Genomic DNA, 22569 nt, shown 5'->3' with positions numbered 1-22569 from the left:
AGGAGCCTGGAGCTCAGTCGGCTTTGCTCTCTCCATCCCCAGGTCTGGAGACCCTTCCTCCACACAGCAGACCTCCACCTAGTCACTGCACTGGGCAATGTCCACTCACAGCTGGTTCATTTCCAGGACAGAAGTGAGGCTGCGCCGGCCTCATGGGAAGGACTCTGCTTCTTCCGGTCCTGGTATTTAGTTTTCTCTCCATCTAGGAGGTCGCTACGGCACAGGTGGCTCTTGGGATGGCTCCACTGTCAGAAACGAGCTCCCTGCTCGGCTGGACCAGGACTCCAGGGCTCTCCTGCCTGGATGGTGCTTCTGCTCCCACTTCAGGCAGGAAGATGCAGGCCTGCCTCGTTCTTGGTGATCGATCAGAACGGAGCAGAGCTGAGACCCCTCCTCGCTTCCCCTGGGAAGCAGCTGATGGCTCTCAGATCAGCGCATCTTCTGGGCCAGACGGAACCATTCCCAGCCTGCTGAATGGCCTGAGGACACAAAAAGCCGGTCTTAGAGATGTCACTGAACACTCTGCAGACTTCAGGGTGGTCCAGCGGATAAGAATCCACCTGCCACTGTAGGGGGACACGGGCTCCATCCGGGGTGAAAGAAGACCCCACGTACTGCAGAGCAGTTCAGCGCCACGACTGCTGAGCCTGCACTCTAAAGCCCGGGAGCTGAGACTCCTGAGCCTGCACACCCTGGGGCCTGTGCGCCACAGCAGGAGTGAGAAGTGAGAAGACCACGCACCGCAATGAAGTGTAGCCCCGCTCACCGCAACCAGAGCGAAGCCTGCGTGCAGCAGCAAAGGCCCAGTGCAGCTGAAACAAATAAATTCTGCCTCTGACCCCATCATTTCAATAATTCAGATAGTACCTTGCAGGTCATCTAATGCCTTAGCTTCTCCCCCATGTCACACCCATCCCTGCAAAACTTACTGCTTTCCCCATTTAGTTGACCCTTGGGTCAGTTTGGTTCTGGATACACTCCGATTCCAGAATTGCGTTAGGAGGGGATGAGCCCCGCGGCAGGACTGTGGGCAGAGGAAAGTGGCCATTTAACTCCGCAGGCAGAATCGCACCTCGTGTGGAGAATCCTTTTTTAACAAAACCCTTTGAGGTACTATTTTGCAGCAAAAATAACAGCTCTTGGGGCAAAGCCAAGACAGAAGGGAGTAAAACTATCAGAACAAAATTGTTCTGCTTAATAAATTCCCTCAAGGCAGCCCAAGACTGAAAGGATAGGAGACCCTCGACCGGCAAAACAAAACAAAACAGAAATGTAAACAGAGGAGTGAGAAACAGTGGTGAGCAGAAGGGGCTGGACAGCGGGGTTTTGCAGGGGGATGTGCTCATTTGCAGGAAGTCTCGTGGGGCAGGAACACAGCACAGCCCCTCCATCACCCCCTCGTGCACCCCGACTCCTCAGACTTGGAGGGGGAAGGAGCCCCCAGTAGGGGGGAGCTGCAAGTTCTGGAGGAACAGTCTAGAGACAGGATTCCAGAACAAGAAGCTGGTGCTGGCTGGGAGGAACCCGGAAATGTCCCCACCTCCCTGCAAATAAGGGGAGGACGCTGGATTCCCCAGTGTTCGTGAACTGGGGCTGTGAGGAGCTTTTTTCCATTTCAGAGTGTGCAGTGACCCCGCAGCAAGAGGACTGGGCGCCTCTGTGCAGCTGACCATCAGATGCGTCCCCCTCCTCTAGGCCCAGGTCCCAATTCAGCAAAATTTGTGCTGAATTAATTTTGGTTACTATGGAGATGCTGATTTTAAATTGGGTAACAAGGGCCTGCATACAGTTCTGTCTGTCCCTTTTCAGCCTAGAGTCTGGCTGGTGAACAAGATCTTTTTCATTTGGTGCCATAAATAACACATTCAGAAAGATTCTATCAGTTCAGTCCTACGGAAATATTGGTGTCAAAATTAGCAACACGGCGCCCTTTGTATGACACAAGGCCTGTACGCGCTAATACCGCCCAGTGGATTTAATTAATCACACTTGACAAATGAGCACTGTTTGCTAAGAGGTCGATACAAAGAGATTGATACATTAGTCTGCTACTCATTTTTCTTTTCCATAAAGTTACTTTTTAAAGAAATCGAAAAAATCACCTATAATTTTGTTGCATTATAAAAAATACTACGGTCACAACACTTGGAAAGCCAAGAGGAGACACACAATCTTCTCCCATGCTGACAAAAACAGCCTGAGCGTTGTAATATATTTCTAGGAACATGTTCATTTATTTCTTTGCAGTTTTTCATTGTTAAAATTATGAAGCCTTTCCAATGTTTCCAAAACAATATAACACCTATACCCTCCCCACTGAAATTAAATCTGCTAGCATTTGACTTTGTAATTGTACACATAAAATTACTGTATCCCTCTCTTTTAAAAGGGCTTCCTTAGAAAGAATCTGCCCACAATGCAGGAGACGCAAGAGACGGGGGTTCAATCCCTGGAGAAAGGAATGGCTACCCACCCACTCCAATATTCTTGCCTGGAGAATTCCGTGGACAGAGGAACCTGGCGGGCTACAGTCCATGGGGTCACAAACAGTCGGACACGACTGAGTAACTAACACTTTCACTTTTTTCTTTCTCTTTTAAATAGACAGAGCATGACAGATAAAGCTAAAGCTCAGGCCCTGAGATCCCATCCACCCACACATGCCCACATGTGCGTGGCTGCGAGACTCTGCACTTTGTACTGCATCTACATTTACCGATCAACACCTACTATCTTTTTGTGTGTGTCTTTGAAATATACATATATCTTTTTGCTCTTTATTTTTTCTTCCAATGTGATGTTATTGCAACTCAAGCTGTCTCCGCTCACCTGGGGCCTCAGTGCAGGGCCTCCACGGGGGTCTGTCCCCCGCCTCAGCCCAGCACACCGTCCTGCTGCAGCTGTAAAGCCCGTCATGGCTCAAGACCGTCCCCAACTTCACCCTTCTCTGATCGCTGCCCCAGCAGAGTGCATCCTGGTCTGCCCGGGTGAAGGGACAGCACACCGTCCCTCTCGCAGGACCGTCCATCAGTTCCAGTGTGACCTGCACGCTCAGTCACTCAGTCATGTGTGACTCTGCCACCCCATGGACTGCAGCCCACCAGGCTCCTCTGTCCATGGGATTCTCCAGGCAAGAACACTGGAGTGGGTTGTCGTTCCCTCCTCCAGGGCTTCTTCCCAACCCAGGGATCAAACCCACGTCTCCTGTGTTTCCTGCATTGGCCCAGTCACAAGTGTTTCTAGAAGGCAAACAAGCAGCACACAAACTGACCTCATTCTGATCGTCAATCAGGGACGGAGAGAGAGGAAGCTGGGAGCAACATCTCAGAGTGGAGCAGGGGGCTGGGGGCCGGGGGGTCTTAACTCATCTTCCGCCTCCAGCTCAGACACACAGAAGGCCAAGGTCTCTGAAGTCTCCCATCTGTGTCCTAAGTCACTTTCTTCTACTTGCTATTCCTTAAGTGTTCTTTCAGAGCAAACCGCAAGTCCAAGGACTCTTGAGCAATTCCACGCTCAACAGCATGGGTGTGTCTCAGAGACACATTGTGGCATGAGTCCACTTAAGAAAAGTTCACAATAAGCAAAGTCGACTCCCAGCAATGGAGGCCAGCAGACAGCCCCTGTGGGTGGACAGGGATGGAAGGGGCTCCTGCGGGGATTCCAGGGCACTGCGGATGTCGTTTCCGTACCTGGGCGCCTTGCTACATAAATGCGTTCATTTCGTGGCCCATCTCGGAGCTGCATCCTCAGAGCATGTGCACTTCTCTGCCAAAATTTTGCTCAACTAAAAGGTTTACTCTTTGAAAAAGTAAATCAAAAGTATTCTGTGTATATCGGCAGATGAATGGTTAAGGGAGTTCTGGTACACATACACAAAGGAATATTACTCGGCTATAAAAAGTAACAAATTTAAGTCAGCTCTAATGATGTGGATGAACCTAGAGTCTATTACATACAGACTGAAGTCAGAAAGAGAAAGACAATTATCATATATTAATGCATATTTATGGTATCTAGCGGAGAAGGTGATGGCACCCCACTCCAGTACTCTTGCCTGGAAAATCCCATGGACAGAGGAGCCTGGTAGCCTGCAGTTCATGGGGTCTCGAAGACTCGGACACTACTGAGCAACTTCACTTTCACTTTTCCCTTTCATGCATTGGAGAAGGAAATGGCAACCCACTCCAGTGTTCTTGCCTGGAGAGTCCCAGGGAAGGGGAGCCTGGTGGGCTGCCATCTATGGGGTCGCACAGAGTTAGACACGACTGAAGTGATTTAGCAGCAGTAGCAGCAGCTTGGTTTCTGGAAAGATAGTACCAACGATCCTACGTGCAGGGCTGCAAAGGAGATACAGACATAAAGAACAGACTTGGGCACAGTGGGAGGAGAGGGTGGGGTGGTTTGAGAGAGCAGCGTTGCAACGTATACACTACCATGAAACAGACAGCCAGTGGGGGTCTGATGTACGACGCAGGGAACCCAAAGCTGGTGCCCAGTGACAGGCTGGAGGGGTGGGGTGGGGAGGGTGGTGGGAGGGGGTTCAGGAAGGAGGGGACACAGCCTACAGCTGACTCATCTTGATGTATGCAGAACCATCACCATATTGTAAAACAATTATCCTACAATAAAAATAAATAAATGAAAACGTTATAAGTATTCTGGATATATACATATAACTGCAGAACTGAGTCGCTGCTGTACCCCTGATGCTAACCACATTGTTACAATCAGCTATGTCCCAACATAAAACAGATTATTTTAAGTATTCTGAAAACAACTGAGGTTTTTGGCTATTCCTCCCACAGGGGAACAAACTCATAAAGGGAGGAAGGCAGTGAGGAAACCAGGAAGGAAAACAGTGAGGTGCCTGAGATAACGGGACCAGTTGGAGGCGCTGGCAACCAGGTCTCTGGAGAGAATGACGATTCGGATTCCCAACTGGGCTTTTTTTTAAAGCAGTATTCATGCCCCTGTAAACCGCAGCTGGGATGGCAGTGTCCTTAACACACGTCTAAGATGCTATTTTAGCAAGCACTTGAAAGGAAGTCTGAAGCCAGGCTGGCCATTTCCAGAGGCAACTGGTAGCTTTCCCCCTTGCCTCCGGGCTCCCCTAGGCAAGGGCTGGTGAGGGTGCCAGCTGCCGTGGGTGCCCAAGGGGCATCCACCCTTCCCTGTGCCACGAACCTCTGGCTGGCAGGCTCAGCAGTCAGCGGGGTCCTGCCCTGGACACACGGCTCAGGAAAGCCTTTCAGGCTGCCGACCACCCTAAGGAAGGGGGTGATGCAGCTGTGCTGCGAACTCACTGGGACCCTGTGCTCCCTGCAGGCGCAAGGCAGACATTCCAGGCTGTCAGGGGAGCGGGCTGAAGCTTTGCAAGCTGACAGCATGGCTGCAGAATCGATCCGACCCACCTAGGTCCCCGCCTCTCTGGGCTGGTTTGTGATGGTACAGGCGTGTTGCAAACACAGCGCCCATCTGGCCCCACGGAAGTCTACATCCGCTCCTGTGAACTCTTTCTCCCACTCACAATGTGGCCTGTGTGCAGATGGGAAGCGACCCCGAGATGTGGAGAGTCATGCTGGGACCAGCCGAGGGGAAGGCATGGGGACCCAGGGACCCCGCGAGGCTGAAAGCCGAGATGTGTCTGCAGTCCTCAGGTTCACGCGTGTATCTTTGTTTTCTGGTGTTTCCTGCACCTGTGGCCTGAGGCTTGGGGAGAAAGCTGAGACTCTATTTCCTGTTTCCAGGGAAAGAGAAAGCCCATCAAGCAAATGATTCTAGTTTCAATTCCAACCACGGGAGGGGATTCTATGTGCAGCATCGGGCCTGGGCCTGAGCCTCATGGGCTACTTATCCAGTGAACAGTCCTGTAAATAATAACCCGGCAGCCAGTCTCTGACACCTGCCACATCCTGTAGGCTTCGAAAACTGCTTCCAGACACATCAGACTTTGTCTTTTCAGTATTGTTACAAAGCGAAGGCGAGCTGTGTGAGATTGCTGATTCCTAGCACACGTCACATGGAACAGTCACAGGGAAGGGACGCCTTGCTCCGCACGTGGCCAGAGGGCACCCCCTCTGGCCCCGCTCAGCCTGTCACATGCTCCTGGCTCGAACCACAGCCTCTGCGCCTGCGAGGCCGTCTCTGGTTTGGAGCCTGTGGCCTCTCCGGGCAGCGATGCCCCAGATGGACCAGCGGAAGAGAGACCATGGCGTCGGGCAAGTACACTTGCCCAGTGTTCTTATCTGTGTCCAGGAAGGGCCCCACTGTTTTCTCTGAGGAGTGCCCTGAAGGAAAACAGCGCTTCTTGCTTCTTAATAGCTAAGCAGCTGGAGAAAAACCCAACGATTTCTGCCTTTGCAGCAGTGTGCTTCTCTGGGAAACACAGAGAAACAGAGACATTCTTGCCAACTGTCCTGGAAACCCGACCTTCTGCTGTGTCCTGGTGTCAGGCAGATACAGACTCGACTTCCTAAAGTCCAGCTGCCTGGCTCAGATCGCATCCTCCCACCACCTCGGGCGACTGGCACTTTTGCAGAGGTGACAGCTGTTTGGAATACCTCCGTTTAGCCCACATGAGTTTTACATGTTTCCACAGGACAGCAGGCTCCTCCTTCCTTCCCAGTGTGTTGATGACACGTGAGCAGGAAATGCAGAGTCAGAGGCCCTGGCTCCCAGCCTGGCCCCGCCACAGACTCACTGCAGAGTCTCCTGAGCCATTGCTTCCACGTCTGCAAATTAGGGGTCCAAAGAATGCCTCCTTCAGAGAAGTCCAGGACTTTTAAATATATGAAAAAATATATATGGGAGAGTTCCGGAGAAACTCTAAGACCAAAATATATTACCGAGCTAGGAAACACGGCCGGTGCAACTTGTCCTCACAATGAAGAGAAAAAAATGACTGCAGTGCACTTTCCCGCCCCGAGCAAGGGGTTCGTGAATAAGAACTAGCTAGCAGGATCGGACGCTGCAGGGATTCAGAACTGCTGAAGGATGGGCCAGAGAATGGGGGAGAGGAAGAGGTGAGATCTTAGTTAACTTATAAAAAAAGGAAACCATGCAGATATATGAGCTTTAAGACACACGTAAGAGCGTGACAGAGTAAGCACAGCTCGGGTCAGGAGAAGGAGCGAGGCAGTGAAGGACAGGAAGGGCGTTGCTTCCTGCGGCCTGTCCGGCCCGGAGGCCGGGACCGGTCACCTGGGCCCACTTTTCCTCCCCGGCTAGACTGCAGGTGCTAGAGGGCAGGAGCTGTCAGGGCGGGGCCTGCCTAGGGCCCAAGTGCACGGCCGGCGGCGCGGTGACTGCTCTGCAGACAAGCACAGACGCTTTGGTCCAAGGTCACGCTGCAGAGCGAAGAGGAAAGTCCGGGTAGCCGTCGACCACGTCTGCAAGGTCTTGTCCAGCGAGCTGGGCCGCAGCTGCTAGAGAGAAGGCGCCTCCGGGTCGGCCAACCACCGAGGCTCGGCCCTACCAGCTGGCCCCCGCCTCGCGGTCAGCTGTGGGGAAGGCCCGCGCCTCCCGGGCAGCTCTCTCCCTGCCCTCCTCCGCACGCCCCTGGGTCTGCCCTCTCCTGGGTCCAGCAAGGGGTGTCCCTCGCAGAGGAGCCGGGGCAGAAGGAGCACAGCGTGTTTGCCTGCTGCCCTGGGGCCTCCTCTGGGTTTCATCACCGCAAACCTCCTCCCTCTCTGGACGCAGGCAGGGAGGAGCCAGGCCTGCCTTTGCCCCTTAAACATCTCCAGCGACTGCAGCGTCAGACTGCCCTCCCAGGTGCTGGCGAGTCACCTGGGGAGGAAGGTGCCCCCTCTCCTGTCCACAGAATCCTGAAACACAGATGCCGCCAAATTCCCCTCTCCCCATGGCCCAGTGCCAGGGAAAAACAGGCTCTATTTTCACTGAGAGGTCTTTAAAAATAGGGAAGGAGACAGGAGAAGGGTGGATTAAGTGACCTCTGGAACTCCAGGCCGGGCGCAGGAAATCCTGGCAAACTCAGAAATGTATGCTTAAGGGACCAGTGGGCTTCGCACAATGAGGCCCTGTTGAGCATTTTGCTGCAGCAGGCTGGTGAGCTGAATTAATCACTGTTCTTTGCAATCAACTAAGGAAAATGGACTTTCCTTCAAAAAAAAAGAAAGAAAGAAACAGCTGTGAGCAATGACTATAAATCGGTTCATTTTATGTGGAAAGATGCCCTGTGACAGTCAGTAAAATGAACACTTCCTTCGATGTGACTTGAAACAGAATGTTGGAAGTGACAATCTATGAGTGAAAATAGACGGGCTAACAAACAGCAGGGTCTCAGACCCACTAAAGCAGCAAGACGCACAAGGGGTGAATTTTGGAGCCGACGAGTAAAAACGATAATCCTGAGAATGATGCCTAATGTTTATCGAATGCTTGTTATATCCTTGGCATTTACTTGCCTTGTCTCACCTACCGTTAAAATTAATATATCCAAGCAGGTCTGTTTGCTATTGAGACTTGCCAAGACTTCCTCAAAATCACAGGCCCACCTCAATGGTCTAAACGCACCGTAAAAACACAGATTATCAAGGTGGATCAAACTGAATGTTGTCCAGAAGAAACCCATTTTAAAGTCACATACAGATTAAAAGTAAATAGATAGGACTTCCCTGGTGGTCCAGGGGTTAAGAATCTGCCTGCCAATGCAGGGGACACGGGTTCGATCCCTGGTCCACTAGGCCTGTGCACCACAAATACTACTGAAGCCCAAGGGCTCTAGAGCCCGTCTCTGCAACAAGAAAAGCCACTGCAATGAGAAGCCCTGCTCCACGAGGAAGAGTCGTCCTCAATTCCTGCGACTAGAGATAGCTCATGCACAGCCACGGAGACCCAGCACAGCCAAAAATAAATACAATTTTTTAAAAAGAATAAATACATGCGTGAAAGGATGAAGAGATAGATAGGGTAGTAACCATAAAAATGGACAGGACTGGAAAAGTCCAGGATTAAATTTGGAAGACAAAAGCAACTGGTGAACATAGAAAGCTACCAGGTGCAGAGCTCCCTGAGCCTGGCACCCAGCAGAGGGAGGGACCCCTGGAAACAGGGGTCTCGGGGGGCCTGCCTTCTGGAAGCAAAGATGATGAGTTCGGTTTTGGACATTTTGAGTTAAGTGAGGGGGAGAGCTCTGGCAGAGAGCGAGGCTCTCTACAGAGAACATCTGTATGAACTAGGCTAGTAAAGAGGTCTCCGAGCAGCACTTATCATCTCAAACTAATGAACATTCTCTAGTGACTTTTAATGGATAAAACTTTCCTCTGAGCAAATGTAACCTATTGACACTGATCAGGCTATACCAAACAGATAGGAGAGAAACATTACCATAAAAAGCACAGCAGGCTCGGTGTCTGTGTGCTCATCTCCCTTTCCCCAAAGTCAGATGGAGATAAAGCGGATGGAATCAGTGCCCAGTGCAACATCTAGGCGTGCGCTCAGTCCTGTCCGACTCTGTGCGACCCCATGAACTGTACCCCCCCCCCCAGGCGCCTCTGTCCATGGGATTCTCCAGGCAAGAGGACTGGACTGGGTTGCCATTTCCTCCTCCAGGGGATCTTCCCAACCCAGGGATTGAACCCCCGTCCACTCCATCTCCTGAGTCTCCAGCCTTGGCAGGCAGATTCTTTATCACTGAGCCGCCAGGGAAGCCCCAGGTTAATCCTTAGTGGTTATTACATGAAGTGGGCTTTGGCAGGGCTGACTGACTCTTTCATAATATTTGTGACACTCTCCCCACTCTGCCCTGTTAAATACGGTTGATGGTACTTCTTTACGGAGTTTCTGACATTAGCCTATAATTCAGGGGAGGAAAAACACCCTCATTTAACAAATGACTGCACTAAATCCCAAAGAGGTGAAAGAAACTGGCCTTAAACCACACAGCCATTAATACTTAGGGGCACAAGCAGGGCTGGATCCTGTCTAATGCCCTGCATTTACACTCCGTGTTCCTCCTGGAAGGTGTTGCCATGTAAATTACCTGTAAAACATAGGGCTTCGAGTCAGAGAATCTAGGTTCTTAGCTCAGTTTTAACACATATGCTGTATGATTTTTTACCTCCATGAAAATCAGCCCTCTCCTTTTAAAATGATTTTAATGATAATACCTACTGTATTGTTTTTTAAAAAGATATGACAAATACTACATAGAATAAAGGGCTTCCCGGGTGGAGCTAGTGGCAAAGAACCTGCCTGCCAATGCAGGAGACGTAAGAGACGTGGGTTCGATCACTGGGTCGGGAAGATCCTCTGGAGAAGGGCATGCAGCCCACTCCAATATTCTTGCCTGGAGAATCCCATGGACAGAGGAGCCTGGCAGGCTACAGTCCATAGGGTCACAGAGAGTCAGACATGACTGAAGTATAGAATAAAAGCACTGAACAGATTTTTAAAAAATAAACTTTACTAGAAAGGTAATTTGGGACATTTTTCTTTTACATTATTTAAAGATGACTCTCTCTCTATAATTTGACTAAAATATAAGAATTTTAAAATTTGCTTATATTTATGTCTTCAGCATCACACTATTCTAATGTTCAGTGGTTTGTTACTTGAAATTTATGTAATTTGATTTAGAATTAGCTCCACTGGGTAAAAGACAATATTCCTAAGTAAATGCTAATACTGATAGTAAAATAATAATAAAATATTGTATTTTCTACACAGTATCGACAAAAGGGGCCAGTAAGGTAAATAAATTTTCAGGAAATTTATAAACACACACCGCAGCAGAGCATGGTACATTAATGTTCAATAGCCTTTATGATGATAGTGCTTCTATGTAAAGTAACTTGCTGGAGCAGATTACAAGTGAATTTATCCACCACAAACCAAAATCTAGTCACTTATAGCTGCATCTTAAAAAATAAATTTTTTTTCAGTAAAAGTTCGGGGACTTCCCTGGTGGCGCGGTGGTTTTCCACTTCAGGGGGCATGAGCGCCCTGTTGTGGAAAGAAGATCCTGCATGCCTCACCTTGCAGCCAAAAAACTATTAAAAAATTATTTTAAAAAATAAAATAGAAATTTGGCATTGCTGAAGTTCTGCATTGTACGTTCAGAGTTTACTCCGAATGATTACTGGCAATGATCGAATCCAGGATTAGTGGATTAAGATCTATCACCACTGATGCTTGTTAAAAATATGCTTAAAATTCTGAAGGGAATTCTTAAAAAGTACCACTACATGTTTCAGAAACTTCAGAATTTAAAGTTATTTTTCAGTCGGCATATTTTCAGTACTCATGTGTTGGCCAATGTCTTCCTGAAGCAAAAGGCTCAATGTAGGTATACAAATGTTACCACATTCATTAAACGTTGGAGCGATAGTTTTAGGAAATGTGACTACAAGTGGATTTAAAGGGCATATGCCTCTCCTCTTTCGGTTCTAAAGGAAAGCCAGCCTGAGGATAGAGGTACCGCTCGGCTTCTACAAGAAGGAAATTGGCCGGGAGTGGCCGAGGCATGCAGGTCAGCAGGATCGCCCACCTCTGTGCGGCCCAAGTGCTGTCAGGGAGGAAAGGACAGAACGGTTAATCCAGGCGGTTCTCTTTTACAAGCTTCCCCTTGATTTTCTGCCAGCTCCGCTGCTGCCACGCTTTGTTGGGTTAAGCCCTGCACAGAGATTCTTTCCTGCCTGTAAAAGAAACCGGCTGTACGAGAACAAAATAACAGGACAGAGGAAGTGGAGAAGAGGAAGCGGGAGCACGCAAGCAGGCCTTTGTCCTTCACCCACCGGGTAACATCCACGGGTGGAGAAGTTAGTCGCGGAGCAAGCTTGTTTCACCTACATCCAGCTTAGAAGCCTACATTATTTAATGACTTCATCCAGGGATTTTACACACTAGCTTGAACATGAACACATAAAAATGGGAACATATTCTACACCAGTCGTGTTTGCTAACGTCCCAACAATCTAACCTGGAGGCTGTCTGCAAGCAAGAAGCTGAGTGACACATTTCTTTAGCCAATACATTTATCACTGGTGTCTTTAAAAAAGAAGTTGTGTTTTCTTTGCTGATGTGATTCAGATGCAGTGAAACGTGTTCTTTGAAAAAATGTCTGTTTAGTCCCTCTGCCCATCTTTTAAGCAAATGTTTGTTGTTATTGTTAGTCCGTAGATGAGTTCCCTGTGGGGTTCTCTGCACCCTCTCAAGTGTCCCCTGCCAATTCATGTCTTGATTTTTCCAACTCTGTGTTCTAACTTTTACTAACGTGAATGGTGACTTTAACTGATAGAGTAATTCAGCAACCCTAAATTTCAAATTTTGAGTTTAATTTTCAGCTGCTTCAGCCTTAGGGTTAAAATATAGAAGAGGTGGGGTTTTTTTCTTTTTTGGCTTTGTGTGTTTTCATATTTATTTTATATGTATTTTCAAGTTTAAAAATAATTAAAAATGAGCAACTGTGACTTGAAGGATCTAAGTACATAAGAAAGATAAATTGAATGAAAAGGATTAGAAAGATTGAAAAGGATTGAAGATAATCTTAATTAAGGAATCATTTTTTTAGAGATATAGATCTCTAAAAAAGAGAGAATGTTTTAATTAGAGAATTAAGATAATCTTAATTAGAGAATGGTGTGGTCATTTTGACAGAAAATCACAAAGAATCAACAGGCATGATGTTAGAAATAGTAAGACATTTTATTTTATTTTATTTTATTTTATATATTTATTGGCTGCACTGGGTCTTAGTTGAGGCACGCAGGATCTTTCAGTAAGAGATTTTAATGAGGTAGACAAGTATAAGGTTTTTATACAAAGTCAACTGCATTTCTTTATACAAGAGACAGCATGGACATAGACTCAAATATATAGACTGTGTTGCATATTATAAAACTGAAACCTCAGTTCATGGGGGGGGGGGAGATTTTTCTACAAAGGTGTTGAGAAAGAGAAAGACAAATACCATTTGATATCACTTATATGTGGCAAATATATGGGGAAACAATGAAAACAGTGACAGATTTTATTTTCTTGGGCTCCAAAATCACTGCAGATGGTGACTGCAGTATGAATTTAAAAGACACTTGCTCCTTGAAAGAAAAGCTATGACCAACCTAGACAGCATATTAAAAAGCAGAGACGTTACTTTGCCAACAAGGGTCCATCTAGTCAAAGCTATGGTTTTTCCAGTGGTCATGTATGGATGTGAGAGTTGGACTATAAAGAAAGCTGAGCACTGAAGAACTGTTTTTGAACTGTGGTGTTGGAGAAGACTCTTGAGAGTCCCTTGGACAGTAAGGAGATCCAACCAGTCCATCCTAAAGGAAATCAGTCCTGAATATTCACTGGAAGGACTGATGCTGAAGCTGAAGCTCCAGTATTTTGGCCACCTGATGCGAAAAACTGACTCATTGGAAAAGACTCTGATGCTGGGAGGGATTGAGGGCAGGAGGAGAAGGGGACGACAGAAGATGAGGTGGTTGGATGGCATCACCAACTTGATGGACACGAGTTTGAGCAAGCTCTGGGAGTTGGTGAAGAACAGGGAGGCCTGGTGTGCTGCGGTCCATGGGGTCGCAAAGAGCCAGACACGGCTGAGTGGCTGACCTGATATGTGGAGTCAGTTAAATGTTGTTGTGCTTTAGTCTCTGAGTCGTGTCCGACTCTTTTGTGACCCCCTGGACAGTAGCCCACCAGGCTCCTCAGTCCATGGGATTTCCCAGGCAAGAACACTGGATCGTGTTGCCATTTCCTTCCCCGGGGGGTCTTCCTGAGCCCGGGATCAAACCCGTGTCTCCTGAACTGGCAGGTGGATCTCTACCACTGAGCCACCAGGGAAGGCCAGAATCTAAAATACGACACAAATAAACATGCCTGAGAAACAGAAGCAGACTCACAGACATAGAGAACAAACTTCTGGTTGCCAAGGGGTAGGGGTGGGGGAGAGAGGCATTGGAGCTTACGATGAGCAGATGCTAACTGTTATGTAGGTCCTACCATATAGCATAGGGGGCTGTTTCAGTATCCTAGGATAAACCATAATGAAAAAGAAATACATATATACGTATAACAGAGAATACATATAATATATATGCGTGCAACTAAGTCACTTTACAACAGAAATTAACACAACATTGTAAACAAACTATTCTTCAATAAAATAGAACTTTTAAAGGGGTTGGGGCAAAAAGTATGCCATTTTTAAAGTCCTTCAACTTAAACTATTCAATGTGCTAAGATGCCATACACTGGGGGCATGTCCTGAACCATCAGCTCACATCAGATCGGCAAATATTTCCTTTAAAAGAATAATGTTCTGAGCCAGTAAGAATGTAGTAAAAAAAAAAAAAAAGTCACCATCTTACATTTTATTTGGAGCATAAACTGGTGTACTTTTTTTTTTTTTTTTGGTGTACTCTTTAAGGTGATTTCCTGGTGTTTCTTGAATTTACATCTTTCCACTCATTTGCCCTCGCGGCTCCACTTCTGGGAGTTTATCTCCTGAAACACTTAAGGGACGTTCACTGGACAGACTGAGGCTGGAGCTGAAGCTCCAGTACTTTGGCCACCTGATGCGAAAAACTGACTCATTGGAAAAGACCCTGATGCTGGAAGTGACTGAAGGCAGGAGGAGAAGGGGACGACAGAGGATGAGATGGTTGGATGGCATCACCGACTCAATGGACATGAGTTTGAGTAAGTTCCAGGAGTTTGGTGATGGACAAGGGAGGCCTGGCGTGCTGCAGTCCATGGGGTCGCAAAGAGTTGAACATGACTGAGTGACTGAACTGAACTGAACTGATAATTGAAATAGGTCAGGGGAGGAGAGAGATATCAAAGTAAAAGAGGAGGTCCCTAACAACTTCTTGATGGTCCAGTGGTAAAGAATCTGCCTTGCAATGCAGGGGACCCAGGTTTGACCCCTGGTTGGGGAACTAAGATCCCATATTTTGTGGGAGCAATTGGGCCTGTGTCATAACAAAGGACCCTGCAACTAAGACCCGATGCAGCCAAATAAATTTCTAAAAAAAGAAAAGGAGGAGGTCTCTTGGGAGGAAAAGACAGGACCTGAGGCTCAGGCAAATTGGGGCGATAGCAGGTGGTGAAAGTCACTAAATACTTGACGGTAAACCACAGCCAAACTGTCTGCACATGAACAGTTAAGTTTCGAATTAAAATTTTCATCCCCTCCCTGAATAATACAGTATAAGCTATTCAGTCAGTTCAGTTGCTCAGTCGTGTCCGACTCTTGGCGACCCCATGAATCCCAGCAGGCCAGGCCTCCCTGTCCATCACCATCTACCAGTGTTCACCCAGACTCACGTCCATTGAGTCCGTGATGCCATCCAGCCATCTCATCCTCTGTCGTCCCCTTCTCCTCCTGCCCCCAATCCCTCCCAGCATCAGAGTCTTTTCCAATGAGTCAACTCTTCGCATGAGGTGGCCAAAGGACTGGAGTTTCAGCTTTAGCATCATTCCTTCCAAAGAAATCCCAGGGTTGATCTCCTTCAGAATGGACTGGTTGGATCTCCTTGCAGTCCAAGGGACTCTCAAGAGTCTTCTCCAACACCACAGTTCAAAAGCATCAATTCTTCAGCGCTCAGCCTTCTTCACAGTCCAACTCTCACATCCATACATGACCACTGGAAAACCATAGCCTTGACTAAATGGCAAAGTAATGTCTCTGCTTTTGAATATGCTGTCTAGGTTGATCATAACTTTTCTTCCAAGGAGTAAGCATCTTTTAATTTCATGGCTGCAGTCACCATCTGCAGTGATTTTGGAGCCGCAAAAAATAAAGTCTGACACTCTTTCCACTGTTTCCCCATCTATTTCCCATGAAGTGATGGGACTGGATGCCATGATCTTTGTTTTCTGAATGTTGAGCTTTAAGCCAACTTTTTCACTCTCCTCTTTCACTTTCATCAAGAGGCTTTTGAGTTCCTCTTCACTTTCTGCCATAAGGGTGGTGTCATCTGCATATCTGAGGTTACTGATATTTCTCCTGGCAATCTTGATTCCAGCTTGTGCTTCTTCCAGCCCAGCATTTCTCATGATGTACTCTGCATATAAGTTAAATAAGCAGGGTGACAATATACAGCCTTGACGTACTCCTTTTCCTATTTGGAACCAGTCTGTTGTTCCATGTCCAGTTCTAACTGTTGCTTCCTGACCTGCATACAGGTTTCTCAAGAGGCAGGTCAGGTGGTCTGGTATTCCCATCTCTTTCAGAATTTTCCACAGTTTATTGTGATCCACACAGTCAAAGGCTTTGTCATAGTCAATAAAGCAGAAATAGATGTTTTTCTGGAACTCTCTTGCTTTTTCCATGATCCAGCGGATGTTGGCAATTTGATCTCTGGTTCCTCTGCCTTTTCTAAAACCAGCTTGAACATCAGGGAGTTCATGGTTCACGTATTGCTGAAGCCTGGCTTGGAGAATTTTGAGCATTACTTTACTAGCGTGTGAGATGAGTGCAATGGTGCAGTTACTATTACTTTAACTTAAAAAAAAAAAAACCTGCACTACTTTTCCATAATCTAGACTTTGCATTAACGCTGAGGTCTCTCGCTTGCTCCCTCATCTCAGTTGAAATTATCTCATGAGTGTGAATTCAGATGCATCTGTGCAAACGCTTTGCGATGCTCCCCAAGTGCTGGAGTCTGTGTGTCTGGACCAGTGGAGTCACAACAAGCATACAGACTGTCTGAGGAAAAATGAGTTTCATGGCTCTGCCTCAGTAAAAGCGCAGACGTTCATTCTAATATTTTGACATGAAATCTTATACTTAAAAAACGGAATGCTATTTCTGAACACGGTCTTTCTGAATGCACTATTGATTCTTTACACACGTGTGTGATTACTGCCTGATGCTGCTCTTCAGGTTTGCCTCTGAAACAATCTCTCCCTTCATACACTTACCTCTAAATTCATCTCACATTGAATTTAGACCATTAACATAACATAGGCCATCCCTGTTTAATTTGCCAATCCAAGTCATTTATTCCTAATCTTGAAACATGCTTCATTTAAGAAAAGCATTCAAGGGAATAAATGCACGGAAATGGAAGTTGCCCAAGAAGCTTCATACGTAGGCAGACACAAAAGACATCTGTGTAGAAATCCAGGAATCGGAGCAGTCTACTTGTCATCATGCTCCCCCCGCCCCGAAGCATGGTAAAGAAGTGGGGGTAACCATGGAAATGCTTCATCCTAAAACACAAATCTTAAACAAAACCTCAAAGCCGAGGAACATCAAGGAAACCAAAAACCCTAGCCCTCCAACAGAGAATTCACATGGGAGAATTCACAACAGAGAATTACCATGACCCAGAGCCGCTAAAACACTGCAACAGAAAGGAAAGCCCACAGAGACAGGGCCCTGTGCTTTTAGCCCAGGCGAGATGCCTTTTATTCTGTAAAAGAAAACACTTGTCAGCAACTACAGAAATAAAGTACGTGTCTAAAATTTTCCTAAGAAGAGCTATTATTCGGGAGCGAGATTCAGCCACTTTCCATAGAGGATTGGGACTTGTGTGACAAGGGCAGGGGCTCGCTCAGTCGTGTCCGACTCTTTGGAACCCCAGGGACGATAGCCTGCCAGCTTCCTCTGTCCATGGAATCTCCCAGGAAAGAATACTGGAGTGGGTTGCCATTTCCTACTCTAGGGGACATTCCTGACCCAGGGGTCAAACCCGCGTCTCCTGTGTCTCCTGCAGACTCTTTACTGCTGAGCCGCTGGGGGAGCATGCGAAGGAGGATGCATCCAGTCTTGAGTCATGAGGAGGAGATAAAACAGGGCAGCAGGGGAAGGTGACTGGTGAGAGGCTACTTGACCCTGAGAGGCATTGAAGATGTGACCTTCCAGCCAAGACTGGAAAGCCAGGACAAGTGAACACTCGAGAGGAAAGGAAGAGAAGTCTTGGCAAAGGAGGAACACCAGGAGGGCTTTAAGACTGGAAGAAGCTTAGAGATTGAAATAGAGGAGAAGAGGGTGTGTCTGGAGCTTAAAGAGCTCAAGAGAAAATTTAGGGAGGGCCGAACATCTAAGGGCTTCTGAACCACAATAAGCAATTTGGATTTCATTTGATGTACACGGAGAAAACGCTGAGGGATCTTTGCTCTGATTAATGTTTTAAACATCACTCTGCTGCTTTGGGAGTAAAGAAATGCAAGCAGAGAGACACTCTGGTGGCTTAGATGAGGATGGTAGAAATGGAGATGAAGGCGAGGCAAAGTCTCGCAGCAAACTTTACAGTAAAGTCAACAGGCAGGCGCGTGCCATCCCCTCACCGAAGCTAACTAGAACGTCACTGCAGGAGCAGGTGTGGGCTGACCTCAAACCCTGATGGCAACAGATGACATCATCTGAGAGCTAAAGAAAACCTCTCCTCCTGGGGCCAGAGAGAGACAACTTGGAGATTTTCAGTAAGAACTCACAGGCAGGACTTCCCTGGCTGTGCAGCGGTTAAGACTTCCTGCTCCCACCGCAGGGGTTGCTGGTTCGATCCCTGGTCGGGGAACTAAGATCCCGCATGCAACGTGGTATGGCCAAACAACAGCAAGACTCATAGCCGTTTCACAACACAGACAAAACAATCAAAGACACACTCTGAAGATTCGGATAAATAAAAATTTGCAAGTTGTTTTTTCTTTTTTAAATACAAGCCTGATAACAAAACTGTCTATTTAAAATAAATAAAAGCCGGTAAGTAATATGAGGACAAATGCGGATATTATATTATAGAAAAATTAACCAAATGATATGAGATATGATATTCTAGTCAAGACTGGAAAAATATAAAAGACATCTGAAAACATACTTATGGGTGTGTTAGGAATGGATAAATGAGGAAAGAACAAATGAGAACAGTATTGAAAGATGCTGAAGTGTAATATACTATTACAGTAAAAACATCATACTCAAAAGAGAAATGCATTGAATGTCTGAATTTAAAGTTACACAAAAACAATGAATTCCACCCAAATGTCATGGTTTCTGCTCTATCAAGAAGGAAATAAAGTCAGGTACACTCTACGTTTAAAATTGGATTTTTATATGCCCAAACCACTGTTCCAATCAGTTATGTATTGTTACATTAATTGTGATCATTTGAGAGGCCAATTACCCATGAAAACCTATGGATTTCTGATACAAATGAATTTACCTACAAAACAGAAAAAGGCTCACAGACTTAGAGAACGAATGTACAGTTACCTGAGGGAACCATGAGCAGAAGGGTTAGGGAGTTGGGGATGGGCGTGTACAGACTGCAGTATTTAAAATGGGTCACCATCGAGGACCTGCTGGACAGCCCGGGGAACTCTGCTCAGGGTTATGTGGTGGCCTGGATGGGAGGGGAGTTTGGGGGCGAATGGATACGTGTTTATGTATGGTTGAGTCCCTTAGCTGTCCGCCTGAAACTATCACAACATTGTTAATTAGCTATACCCCAATACAAAATAAAAAGTTTTTTTTAAAGAAAACCTATCGACTTCTCAAGATATCATAACATCTCAATGAAATCTGCCAAGAAGACTTTAAAATACATGTTTAAGAGAAAAACACTTTCTTAAAAACAGAGTAAATATTACTAAGAAAATGCGACATCACGTCACATTCAAGAACGGTCGCCAAGACCACTGAGGTGGGCGCTGACCTTTGGAAACCAGGGCAGCCAAGCACCGGAGCAGGACCCGGGAGTCCCCCGATGGGCCAGCCATTCCGCCCCGAGGCTGCCGGCGAGGTTCCGTGGGCCCTGAGGACTCAGGCAGCGCCACTTCCCCAGCAGCGAGGCGGTCCTTTCATAGTTTAACGGCCAGTGTGGCTGTCCCTGCAGGGTGGGAGGGACGAGGAGAGCACCATGCCCGGGCAGTCCACACCACGCGACCTCTGCAGCCACGACGCGCATCGACATAGCCTGTCGAGAGCCACGCCATCATACATTATTACGTGAAGAAGGTGGTCACACACAGCGGGCATGTGCTGACCCTTCAGGAGCGTGGGCCCGTGTGTGGGGCGGCAGACAGGACAGACAGGACCGAGAAGACATACAGCATTTAGCAGATGGTGGGCGCTTTTCTTCTTAATGTTTATACTTTGTAAATGCCCTACAACAAACATACAAACAAGTTAAAATATTAGGCTTTGGATACTAGGAATTAGACTGCTTTGAAAACTATAATGATTGATAAACAAAAATGGAAAGGGGAGTATGTATGAGGGAAGAAGCTCTGATCCAGTCCGAGGAAAGCTTCGATCCACAGCTGTTCTCCCAGTCTCTTCCTTGCTCTGTGACCAAGAATGACACTGTCTTATGCGTAAAACAGATGGACGACAAGGACCTATTGTATAGAACACGGAACGATATCCAGCATCTCGTAATAACCTGTGATGGAAAAGAATCTGAGCAAGAACATAGTGGATGAATCACTTTGCTGTACACCTGAAGCGAGAGAGTAGCCCCTGCTCACCACGACCAGAGAAAACCCAGGCACAGCAGCAAAGGCCCAGCACGGCCCCAAATTAGCCTAAAATCTATCTATCTATGTATCTGTATATGTAGCCACCTCTGTAGACCCTTAGCAGGGTTTCCTCTGGGTGAGCAGGGTCATCAGATTAGTCGTTTCCAGCTCTGCCCCCTTCAGTGTCCTCAGCCTCTCCTGGACATAGAAATTCCCTTGTGCTTATTGAAACCACGTGAAGGAGGCTTTGCTATTCTACTCAGGCCCCAGCTTTTTTTTTTTACTAAATGGGGAAACAGCCTCAGAAAGTTTAAGTAGCCTTTCCAGGTTACACAGCTGGTAAGCCACGCTTCCAGCACTCAAACGCCCACAGCTGACCCCACAGCCAGCTTTCGGTTACAAGGCTCTCTCCGAACCCGCGGCCCGGTGTGATACACTCTGCAGGACAAACACCAGGTTAGACCACGCGGATGACAGCACGGAGACCACGTGAGGCCGTAACCTTGCCCTCTGTTTTCCTCCCTCTTTGAAGACGCCTGATGTTTGCTTGCAACGTGAGCTAGTCTAGCGGAAGCCGCGTAAGGACGCAATCAGGATGGCCCTTTGCTGCCCTCTGGTGGAGGATGTCCATAGAGGACGAGAGAGAGACACCCACACACACCGCACACACACACACCGCACTCACACACACACACCGCACTCACACACACACACCGCACTCACACACACACACCACACTCACACACCACACACACACCACACACACACACACACACCCCACACACACCACACACACACACACCACACACACACACACCACACACACACACACACACACACACACACACACACACACACACACACACACACACACACACACACACACACACACACACACACACACACATACACACACACACACACACACACACACACACACACACACACACACACACACACACACACACACACACACACACACACACACACACACACAACCACACCCACACACACACACACACACACACACACACACACACACACACTCACACACACACACACACACCCACACACACTCACACACACACTCTCTCACACACACCCACACACACTCACACACGCACACACACACTCACACACTCACACTCACACACTCACACACACTCCCCCACACACTCACACACACACTCACACACACCCCCCACACACACACACACACACACACACACACACACACACACACACACACACACACACACACACACACACACACACACACACACACACACACACACACACACACACACACACACACACACACACACCACACTCACACACACACCACACTCACACACCACACACACACACACACACACACACACACTCACACACACACACACACACACACACACACACACACACACACACACACACACACACACACACACACACACCACACACACACCACACTCACACACACACACACTCCCCACACACCACACACACACACACACACACACACACACCACACACACCACACTCACACACACACACACACACACACACACACACACACACACACACACACACACACACACACACACACACACACACACACACACACACACACACACACACACACACACACACACACACACACACACACACACACACACACACACACACACACACACACACCACACACACACACACACACACCACACACACACACACACACACACACACACACACACACACACACACACACACACACACACACACACACACACACACCACACACACACACACACACACACACACACACACCACACACACACACACACACACCCACACCACACTCACACACCACACACACACCACACCACACACACACCACACACACACACACACACACTCACACACACACACCACACACACACACACACCACACACACACCACACACACACCACACACACACCACACTCACACACACACACACACACACACACACACACACACACACACACACACACACACACACACACACACACACACACACACACACACACACACACACACACACACACACACACACACACACACACACACCACACTCACACACACACACACACACACAC

The sequence above is a fragment of the Ovis aries genome, chromosome 20 (genome assembly GCF_016772045.2).
Source record: "Ovis aries strain OAR_USU_Benz2616 breed Rambouillet chromosome 20, ARS-UI_Ramb_v3.0, whole genome shotgun sequence".
NCBI classification, from domain to species: Eukaryota; Metazoa; Chordata; class Mammalia; order Artiodactyla; family Bovidae; genus Ovis; species Ovis aries.
The sequence above is the reverse complement of the archived record's forward strand: the minus strand, read 5'-3'. Positions refer to the sequence as shown.